We start from the raw sequence: 12143 nt of genomic DNA, 5'->3' as shown, positions 1-12143 counted from the left end.
GGGTCGAAGGGACACGAGGCTCCAGTCACGGCCCCGGGGGCCCCTGACGAGGCGTGGTTGTCAATTTCGGGACAAACGGAGTCATCGGCTGCTGTTCGGCCCCCGGGGGTCTGAGGGGCCCCAAACTTCGCATCCTGGTAGCCTAGCCTAGGGTCCCCACTGCCACATACTAGGAGGACGAGTCCCTAGAGCGCAGGGAAATATTTTTGACCTTCTTTTTTCAAAATCTCTCACAAAGGCCTCTTGCACTCAAAGACAGAAAGACCCTCTCCAAAGGGCCCAGTGAAAATATAGGGTAGGGTTAGGAAACAGACTCGGGGCCCACCTAGGACCCTGAAACCCTGGATCCTGACCCAGGGGCCCCTGGACTACCACCGTGTCAAATTTGGAGCAGCTGCGAACTTTTGACCCCTGCTTTCCAGACATCCGTCCTGCAACCTATTTGATGTAGGCTGTTCGTTGACACTTGGGCCAATTAAGCATGAAAACGGGTCGAAGGGACACGAGGCTCCAGTCACGGCCCCAGGGGCCCCTGCCGAGGCGTGGGTGTCAATTTCGGGCCAAACGGAGTCATCGGCTGCTGTTTGGCCCCGGGGGTCCGAGGGGCCACAAACTTCGCATCCTTGTAGCCTAGGGTCCCCACTGCCACATACTAGGAAGACGAGTCCCTAGAGCGCAGGGAAACATTTTTGACCTTCTTTTTTCAAAATCTCTCACAAAGGCCTCTTGCACTCATAGACAGAAAGACTCTCTCCAAAGGGCCCAGTGAAAATATAGGGTAGGGTTAGGAAACAGACTCGGGGCCCACCTAGGACCCTGAAACCCTGGATCCTGACCCAGGGGCCCCTGGACTACCACCGTGTCAAATTTGGAGCAGCTGTGACCTTTTGACCCCTGCTTTCCAGACGTCCGTCCTGCAACCTATTCGATGTAGGCTGTTCGTTGACACTTGGGCCAATTAAGCATGAAAACGGGTCGAAGGGACACGAGGCTCCTGTCACGGCTCCAGGGGCCCCTGACGAGGCGTGGGTGTCAATTTCGGGCCAAATGGATTCATCGGCTGCTGTTTGGCCCCCGGGGGTCCGAGGGGCCCCAAACTTCGCATCCTGGTAGCCTAGGGTCCCCACTGCCACATACTAGGAGGACGAGTCCCTAGAGCGCAGGGAAATATTTTTGACCTTCTTTTTTCAAAATCTCTCACAAAGGCCTCTTGCACTCATAGACAGAAAGACCCTCTCCAAAGGGCCCAGTGAAAATATAGGGTAGGTTTAGGAAACAGACTTGGGGCCCACCTAGGACCCTGAAACCCTGGATCCTGACCCAGGGGCCCCTGGACTACCACCATGTCAAATTTGGAGCAGCTGCGACCTTTTGACCCCTGCTTTCCAGACATCCATCCTGCAACCTATTTGATGTAGGCTCTTCGTTGACACTTGGGCCAATTAAGCATGAAAACGGGTCGAAGGGACACGAGGCTCCAGTCACGGCCTTAGGGGCCCCTGCCGATGCGTGGGTGTCAATTTCGGGCCAAACAGAGTCATCGGCTGCTGTTTGGCCCCCGGTGGTCCGAGGGGCCACAAACTTCGCATCCTTGTATCCTAGGGTCCCCACTGCCACATACTAGGAAGACGAGTCCCTAGAGCGCAGGGAAATATTTTTGACCTTCTTTTTTCAAAATCTCTCACAAAGGCCTCTTGCACTCATAGACAGAAAGACTCTCTCCAAAGGGCCCAGTGAAAATATAGGTTAGGGTTAGGAAACAGACTCGGGGCCCACCTAGGACCCTGAAACCCTGGATCCTGACCCAGGGGCCCCTGGACTACCACCGTGTCAAATTTGGAGCAGCTGCGACCTTTTGACCCCTGCTTTCCAGACGTCCGTCCTGCAACCTATTCGATGTAGGCTGTTCGTTGACACTTGGGCCAATTAAGCATGAAAACGGGTTGAAGGGACACGAGGCTCCAGTCACGGCCCCAGGGGCCCCTGACGAGGCGTGGGTGTCAATTTCGGGCCAAACGGAGTCATCGGCTGCTGTTTGGCCCCCGGGGGTCCGAGGGGCCCCAAACTTCGCATCCTGGTAGCCTAGGGTCCCCACTGCGACATACTAGGAGGACGAGTCCCTAGAGCGCAGGGAAAATTTTAACACCCACCTAGGACCCTGAAATCCGGGATCCTGAACCGGGGGCCCCTGGACTACCACCGTGTCAAATTTGGAGGAAATTAATTCAAATAGGCGCCTAGGTGGATGAATAGGCTGGTCGTGGGACGAGAGGAAGACTACGGTGAAGAGTCGGCACTTAGGTGGCACTTTAGGCTGATAGGTGGACGAATTACTGAAAAATAGGCACCTAGGTGGATGAAAAGGCTGTTCGTGGGACGAGAGGAAGACTACGGTGAAGAGTAGGCACTTAGGTGGCACTTTAGGCTGATAGGTGGGCGAATTACTGAAAAATAGGCGCCTAGGTGGATGAATAGGCTGTTCGTGGGACGAGAGGAAGACTACAGTGAAGAGTAGGCACTTAGGTGGCACTTTAGGCTGATAGGTGGACGAATTACTGAAAAATAGGCGCCTAGGTGGATGAATAGGCTGGTCGTGGGACGAGAGGAAGACTACGGTGAAGAGTAGGCACTTAGGTGGCACTTTAGGCTGATAGGTGGTCGAATTACTGAAAAACAGGCGCCTAGGTGGATGAATAGGCTGATCTCGGAAGCCAAACAGGGCTGGGCCTGGTTAGTACTTGGATGGGAGACTTCCTGGGAATACCAGGTGCTGTAAGCTTGTGCTTCTCCTTGTTTGTTTTAACTCATACACTCCCCCCTGGCTCAACTGGGATTTATTTATTATTCTTGGAAATTGGTTGTTTGATTGATTTTCTTTCATTTAGCTTTCTCTGTGGCAAAGGACAGCCTGCTCATTTATCATACCTCCTACAGAAAGCAGTAGAGGGTTTGTTTTTTTTGCTCTTTCTTGACTGCAACATACAGAGTAGGAAAGAACAAACAAAGTGCAGTGCTTCCAAAATGTGGTGGACACATCCGAAAGAAAGCGTCCTGAGGTCATTTTTTAAGTAGAGAAGAGTTTTCTTTGGCCACTGGCTTATTATTACGTGTTAAGCATATAATTGTGCAGCTGAGTATGCCCTCTTTTAGCAAACCACATGGATGCTATGACACAGGTATGCAGAAAAAGGTATTGTGGACGACTCCTGTGAAATTGAATGAATAGAGAGGAGGCACTTACCTTTTCAAAAAGAGAAATAAATTAAAATAGACAATGTCTGAGAGGAAAGGGCCTGTTGTCTCTTTTTTAGAGCTGCAGTACAAGATATATTTTAATGATGGCAGAGCAGCATAAGGATGCATGCAGTGCCCATTTTTTTAACTGGCCTGCTGGTAGCTGCAGCTGTTGCTTACGGCCATACCACCCTGTGCAAGCCTGCTAGTTGGTACGTTTCAGGAAGTGAGTTGACTGCAGTTGGAGAGGAAGGCTCTCCACCATTTTGTTTAAATATATACTTTTTGGTATTTGTGGAGAGGTGTACAAACAAGGAAGGACATAATGGATAATGGAACAGGACTGGAAAAGGACAATGAATTGGATGAAGATACTAATCTACCCAAAAGGATAATGTAAGAAACAAATGAAAATCAAAAAGAAGAAACATGGGCAACTGTGGTCTCGAGAAAGAAGAGAAATGGAGTGGTTATGGAGTGGTTATGATTGTGGTGAAAGGAAGGACTGAACAACAGAAGATACAAAGTAAGGAAAAGGCTGATGTAAATTGTGAAAAGAGAAAAGAAGAAAATCAAAAAGATGATATGATAAATAAATTGAGAGGAAAAATGAGATATCAGAGAGAATACAAAAAAGAAACTACGCTGACTATGAATGTGAAAAACCCAGAACAGTTAACGGTTATGATGATAATTAAAGCTGTAGAGGACAAAACTGGAATGGGCAAATTATATGGACTAAGGAAAAAAAATTATTGTGAATATGAACTCACATTGGAGAAAGAAGAAGACTGTGAACAATTATTAGATGGAATACAAATAAATGGACAATGTTGTGAAATAAGAAAACTTTGTGCAACGGAAAGGATGGTATCTTTTTTACAATTGCCAAACTATATAAATGATGAGGATGTTTTACATAAACTGACAAGCTGGGGGGTTACACCAATACTTCCTCTGAGAAGGAGGTATTACCCTGGGACAACTGTGGTGGATGGAACGAGATTTATAAGAGTTAAATTTCCAAAAGATGTGGTGTCACTACCATATAATACAAGATTTGAAACGGAGGAAGGAACACAGTTTTTCAGGGTGATTCATGATCCCCAAGTGAAGACGTGCAGAATATGTACAAGTGCTGATCATGAAAAGAAGGACTGTCCTCAACTAATATGCAGAGAATGCCTGGAGCAGGGGCATTATGCATGGGACTGCAAAGCCCCATGGTGCCAAGGCTGCGGAAAGGCTTTTCTCAGGTGCAGATGTGAAACGTACGATGAGGAAATGGAGACAGAGACACGCAACGACGTGGAGAATGTGGAAGAGGCTAATGAAGGAAGTGTACCACAACAAACACGTGGATTAACTATGGATATACAGAGTAGAGAAGAAGAAGGAGAAAGTAAAGACAAACGGGACGGAGAAGAAGAGACAGAAATAATGACAGAACTACAACTATTTGTAGATAAAGTTGAACAGGATGGGATGAAAAACAAAGAAGACAATGATGGAGCAAAGGGCAGTACAAACATAGATAAGGTAAGAGACACTAAGAATAAAATTATTGATTTGAAGGAAAGCGTGAAGAAAAACATTTCAGCGGGGGGAGTAAATTGAAAACAACAGGACAAATTAACATTGAGAAGGTGATGGAAAAACAAAGAATAAGAAGAGAATCTAAAAAAAAAAGAAAAAAAAAAGCTGAAATGACTGGCTCAGGAGAGGCAGATATGAAAGAGACTTGAACAAAAGTGATGTGTGTTTTTGTTTGTTTCTATGTTTCTTTAATTTTGTATATGAGTCAAGTGAGCATAGTTTCAATCAATGCAAGGGGATTGTCAACTATGACCAAATTTGAAAATATTAATCACTTGACAAAGAAGAATGACATAATATGTATACAAGAGACAGGATGGAATGATGAAAAAATGCATGGTTTGAAGAAAATATGGGATGGGGAATTTTTTTACAATAATGATCCTAATAGGAAAAAAGGAATAGCAATTTTAATTAGAAGGGGTACAATACAAAAAGCAACAGTTATATTCACGGATAATATAGGAAGGACATTGGTGGTTAAGGTTGAAGGAAAAGAAGAAGAAATAACAATATGTAATATTCATGCACCAAATGAAGATATAGAGCGAGTTACTTTTTTTAAAGAAATGGATGTTCTAATAGAGGACTATAAAAATGTGATTCTAATTGGTGATTTTAATACTGTTTTAGAAAGAATTGATGTGGAGGATTATATGGTGTATAGAGCAGATGTTGGGAGAAAAGAATTAAAGAAAGTTATGGAAAAACATATATTTATAGATTTATGGAGGGAAAGAAACAAAGTAAAAAGAGAATATTCAAGACGACAAATGGTAAAAAATGTTTTAAAACAAAGCAGAATTGACTTGGTATTATTTAACAGACAGTTAGGAAATTTCATTATAAAAGTATTTTACAAAATGTTTAGTGGAAGTGATCACGATTTTTTAAATGTAATTATTGATTATAGTGGTGTTGAGAGAGGACCAGGGGTGTGGGTTTTTAATACGGAACTTTTAAAAAACGACTTATATAAAATGGAAGTAGAAAATTGCATAATAAATAGCATTAATAATGTCCTATATGAAGAAGCAAAAAGTGTGTGGTGGGATAATTTAAAAATAGATATTAAAAAATTATCTATTGAATATTCAAGGAAAATGCAAAGAATGAAGAAAAGTAAAGAAAGATTACTAAATAAGGAATGGGAAGAAGAAATGATAAAAGTGTCAGAAGGAAGGATGGATGCAAGTAAAATAGTGATATTAGAAGAGAAACTGAAAAAAATAGAAGAGGAAAAGTGCATGGGAGCTAAAATAAGAAGTAGAGCTGAAAAATACAGTAGAAGGAGAAAGGAGTACAAAATATTTTTATGATTTGGAAAAACAAGAAAACAAGCAGAAATGATAAAAAGTATTGCAAAAAATGGAAAGGTTGTGAAAGAAAAAGAAGGTATTTTAAATGAAGTGAAGGATTTTTATGCTATTTTATTTAAAAAAGATGTTATAAATGAGGAAGATGAAGAGTTTTTATTGAATCAAATTGGAATAAAAGTAAATGAAGATGATAAGAAAATGTGTGATAAAGAAATAAAAGAAGAAGAAATAAATGAAGCTATAAATCAGTTGAGGAATGGGAAAAGTTCAGGCCTGGATGGTTTACCATCTGAATTTCATAAAGTCTTTAAGAATGTTTTAACACCCATTTTGCATGGTTTATTTATTGATATTTTTAAACAGAACAAATTAAGTGAAAGTATGAAGAAAGGAATAATCAAGATTATATATAAAAATAAAGGGGAAAGAGAAGAGCTTAAAAATTATAGGCCATTGAGCATGTTAAATACTGATTACAAGATACTGGCCAAGATTCTAGCAAATAGATTGAAAAAAGTGATTCCAAACATTATAAAAACAAATCAAGCATATGGTGTTTTAAATCGAGATATATCGGATATACTCAACTCAACTCAACTCAACTTTATTTATAGAGCACTTTCAAAACCACAAGTGGAACCAAAGTGCTGTACAGAAGGTATAAAAGTAAAAACAAAGACATAAAAACAATGCAAACATATTACATAAAAACTTACAAAGCATTGTCAAAAGCTAAAGTGAACAAGTAAGTTTTAAGCGCACTCTGAAAAGCACCCAATGAAGGACAAGTTTTTACAGACAGAGGAAGGTCATTCCAGAGCCTAGGAGCTGCAACAGAGAATGCCCGATCACCTTTACATCTTAAACATGATCGCGGAACCATGAGAAGCAATTGATCGTTAGAGCGCAGAGATCTACTTGATTGACAACGGCTGATTAAATCACTAACATACTCAGGTGCTAGGCCATGCAGAGACTTAAAAACATACAACAAAGCTTTGTATTGGATTCTGTATCGTATGGGTAACCAATGTAATTTAATTAAAACCGGAGTAATGTGCTCTCTCTTCTTAGTGCCCGTTAAAAGTCTGGCAGCTGAATTCTGAACGAGCTGCAAGCGGAAGAGAGAAGCCTGACTCACACCCAGATACAATACATTACAATAATCCAAATGGGATGACACAAAGGCATGAACAACCTTCTCCATATCGTCAAAAGAAAGGATAGATTTCAATTTAGAAACTGATCTAAGATGGAAAAACTATTCTTAACGACAGCATTGATTTGCCGGTCAAATTTAAGATCAGAGTCAAAAATGACACCAAGGTTCCTCACGCTAGACAATTTTTTCCCAGGAAACAACCCCAGGCAGTCATCATCCACACAGCCCTTATTTCCAAATAAAATCATCTCGGTCTTATCCTCATTTAATTGGAGAAAGTTATTCGCAAGCCAACACTTAACTTCGGCTAAACATGCACGAAGAGACTGAATGGCACATCTATGGCCATGTTTCAGTGGTAAGTAAATTTGAGAATCATCCGCATACAGGTGACACTGAATCCCAAATTTCTCAAAAATCGAGCCTAGAGGGAGCATATAAAGGGAAAATAAAATTGGTCCCAGTATAGAGCCCTGTGGAACCCCACACACAAGAGGGGCAACAGAAGAAAAATAATCCCCTAAACTGACTGAAAAAGTCCTATCCTTCAAATAGGAAGAGAACCATTTCAGGGCTAAGCCCTGAATACCAACCTGATTCCTAAGACGACCAATGAGAATGTTATGATCAACTGTATCAAATGCCGCTGTAAGATCTAACAAAAGCAGAACAACACGGTTTCCAGAATCAACACCTCGTAGGATATCATTAGAGACCCTCAAAAGAGCAGATTCTGTACTATGACCAGCTCTAAAACCTGACTGGAATCTATCAGCGATGTTATTCCTCATTAAAAAGTCATTAAGCTGTGCATGCACAATTTTTTCCAGTATCTTCGAAATAAAAGGCAATTTTGAAATCGGATCGAAAACTACTCATGTCAAAAGGGTCTAAGCCGTTTCTTTTTAGAAGGGGCTGAATAACCGCATGCTTAAAACTAACCGAACAACACCAGATGACAAACTAGTATTCATAATAGACAGAATACTTGGGCCAATGGAATCAAGTACCTTCTTAAACAGGGAAGAAGGGAGCACATCACCAGGGGACCTGGTGGGCTTCATATGAGCAGTTATATCATTAAGCTGCTGCAAAGAAACAGGCATAAAACAGGTTAATTGATTCAGTAGGGTCAACACGAGTAAAACAAACATTGAGAACAGATGAAATCTGAGATCTAATTCCATCAACTTTACCAATAAAAAGTTTAAGAACTCTTCACACATCTTAGCAGAAGGAGTGAATGGAGGAGTACTAGTCGGATGAAGAACAGCATTTATAGTCGAGAAAAGTACTCTAGAATTATTACAGTTTCTGGAGATGATATCAGAAAAATAATTTGATCTAGCCAATTTAACAGCTCTTTGAAATTCGTTCAAATGGTTCTTCAAAATCTCATAAGAGACTTGTAATTTATCTTTGAGCCATTTGCGTTCAGCCCTCCTACACTCCTGCCTAAGAGCGCGGGTAGTACTGTTCAACCAGGGCTGTGATTTGACTTTTTTTTCCCTGACTTTAACAGGAGCCACAACATCTAAAATCTCTAAACAAGAAGAATTAAACTGATCGACCAACTCTTCCAAACCCATACAGGGAGAGTGTGACTCGGTCAAGGAAAAAAAAGAAGAGACATTAAAAGCAGCTGAAAAACTACTAGCTGTGCATGGATTGAGTATCGGATGGAACGAGGCAGAAGCAATATTACTCGGCGCGCCACAAGGAAAGTTAGAACTTAAAATTACAGTCTTATGGTCCGAAAAAACAGTATCGACAATCTTCACGCTATCAACAGAGAATCCCTTAGATAATACAAGGTCAAGCGTATGACCACGTTCATGAGTTGGACCTAAAACACATTGCAAAAAAACAAATGACTCTATTAAATTTAAAAATTCTTTGACCAGGGGCTTTGAAGGGCAGCACACATGTATATTAAAATCCCCAAAAATTAGAATATTGTCAAAAGAAGAGACAATACCAGATAAAAGTTCAGAGAACTCTTGTATAAAATCCCCATATAGTAGTAACAAGTATTAGAGACTTAATGTGGTATATGAAAGAAAAAGGGGAAGAAGGATATTTGATAAGTATAGATCTTGAAAAAGCATTTGATAGAGTAGAGCACAAATATTTATTTGATATACTGGACAAATTTGGTTTTGGGGAAAATTTTATTGCCTGGATGAAATGCTTATATAATGATATTTTAAGTTGTATTAAAGTAAATGGGTTTTTAACAGATTTTATTAGGATATCAAGGTCTATAAGGCAGGGATGTCCATTATCAGCACTACTGTACACTTTAGTTGCTGAACCATTAGGACTTGCAATAAACAAAGAAAAACAGATAAAAGGAATAGTTTTGGAAAAAGAGGATGTGCAGCAGAAAATATTTCAATATGCAGATGATACCTCCTTGTTTTTAAAAGATGTTAAGAGTATTGAAAAGGCAATGTTAATATTGGAAAAATATTGTGGTGGAACAGGGGCTAAAGTCAATAATGACAAGACTGAATATATGAGAATGGGAAAGGTAGATACTTTAGGAAGACAATGGAATTTTAAAGAACAGATGAATGAACTAATGATTTTAGGAATAACACTTGGAAGAGATGAAAGTAGAACAAGAGACTTGGTTTGGGAGGAGACAATAGGAAAAATGGAAAAAAGATTAAACTTTTGGAAACAAAGACAATTATTTTTAAAAGGGAAAGTGCTGGTTTTAAACTCCTTATTTTTAGCAAAGATGTGGTATACTTTAAATGTGGTTAGTCTGCCAATATGGGTGTATAAAAGAATATAAACCTTTATTTTAAAGTTTTTATGGGATGGTAAACCAGCAAAAATAGCTTATGATACAATAATTGGGGAGGTAGAAAAGGGAGGTTTGGGACTGATAGACCCAATGATAAGAAAGCAAAGTTTGAGAATAAAGACTGTAAAAAAGTTTTTGATAAAGGATGATTTAATATGGAAAAAAATAATGAGCTTTTATATAAATAAGTGTGGAAAAATGGGGGATGATTTTATATGGATGCAGTTTAAGGACAATATGATAGAGGGGATACCGGAATTTTATAAAGAAGTTTTAAAAGCATGGAAGGGTTTTAAAGAAAATGTATATATTGAGTTTAAAGGGAGAGAACAGCTATTGAAGCAATCGCTTTTTTTAAATCAACATATCAGAAACAACAGTAAAACCTTTTTTTACAAGAATTGGTTTTATGCAGGATTAAAACAAGTTAAAGACATTTTATATGAGGTAAAACCAGGCTTCTTACCTTTACAGGCAATCTTAGATACATTACAAGAAAATGAAGATATAGAAAATAAGCAATTGATAAAGACGCAATATTTGAAAATAAAAGAAGCCGTACCAGTAGCATGGATTAAAAGTATTGAGGATAAAGAAAAAGTGAATGAAAAACTGGAAGTATTTTTAAAAAGAAAAGATGAAAAATTTTCTTTTAATGATTGTATTTTAAAAATGTTTTATGGTTGTATATGTAAGTCTGTATTTGTAAGACCAAAATCAATTGAGTATTGGGAAAAACTATATTACAATTTTGATGCATCAAACATATGGAAAAATGTGAGAATAAATTTTAAGAGTCCTATATTAGAAAATTTTGATTATTTAATAAGACACAATTGCATAAAGACAGACATGATATTGTGTAAAATTGGGCTGATCCAAGATGAAAAATGTACTTGTTTTTGTCTTTGGGTTAGTTTTAAATGAAAAGTTTTGTTTTTAATTGAAATAAAAAAATAATAAAAAAAAACTTGTCTGATCTCGGAAGCCAAACAGGGCTGGGCCTGGTTAGTACTTGCATGGGAGACTTCCTGGGAATACCAGGTGCTGTAAGCTTTTGCTTTTCCTTGTTTGTTTTAACTCATACACTCCCCCCTGGCTCAACTGGGATTTATTTATTATCCTTGGAAATTGGTTGTTTGATTGATTTTCTTTCATTTAGCTTTCTCTGTGGCAAAGGACAGCCTGCTCATTTATCTTGCCTCCTACAGAAAGCAGTAGAGGGTTTTTTTTTTTTGCTCTTTCTTGACTGCAACATACAGAGTAGGAAAGAACAAACATAGTGCAGTGCTTCCAAAATGTGGTGGACACATCCGAAAGAAAGCGTCCTGAGGTCATTTTTTAAGTAGAGAAGAGTTTTCTTTGGCCACTGGCTTATTATTACGTGTTAAGCATATAATTGTGTAGCTGAGTATGCCCTCTTTTAGCAAACCACATGGATGCTATGACACAGGTATGCAGAAAAAGGTATTGTGGACGACTCATGTGAAATTGAATGAATAGAGAGGAGGCACTTACCTTTTCAAAAAGAGAAATAAATAAAAATAGACAATGTCTGAGAGGAAAGGGCCTGTTGTCTCTTTTTTAGAGCTGCAGTACAAGACATATTTTAATGATGGGAGAGCAGCATAAGGATGCGTGCAGTGCGCTTTCTTTAAATGGCCTGCTGGTAGCTGCAGCTGTTGCTTACGGCCATACCACCCTGTACAGGCCCGAACTCGTCTGATCTTGGAAGCCAAACAGGGCTGGGCCTGTGTAACAGAGTTAGAAATGTAAGTTAGTGTTTGTATGTGATTTTCACCGTAATTAAACAGCTGTTTTGAGTTTGGTGTTTTGGAGCCCCCCTTTGGAGAAATGGTGTACTGCAGCTCTGCTGCGTTTTGTCCTTGTGTTGTTGCCGTACCCGATCAGAAGTGGTATGCTTTACATTGGGTAGGTTGACTGTATAAAGCACTTCCCACTTTGTTTTAATGATGTAACTGTAAAATGTTGTTTAAGTTGAAAACTTCGACATATC

Source organism: Xyrauchen texanus, chromosome 26 (assembly GCF_025860055.1).
Source record: "Xyrauchen texanus isolate HMW12.3.18 chromosome 26, RBS_HiC_50CHRs, whole genome shotgun sequence".
Classification (NCBI taxonomy): domain Eukaryota; kingdom Metazoa; phylum Chordata; class Actinopteri; order Cypriniformes; family Catostomidae; genus Xyrauchen; species Xyrauchen texanus.
The sequence above is the reverse complement of the archived record's forward strand: the minus strand, read 5'-3'. Positions refer to the sequence as shown.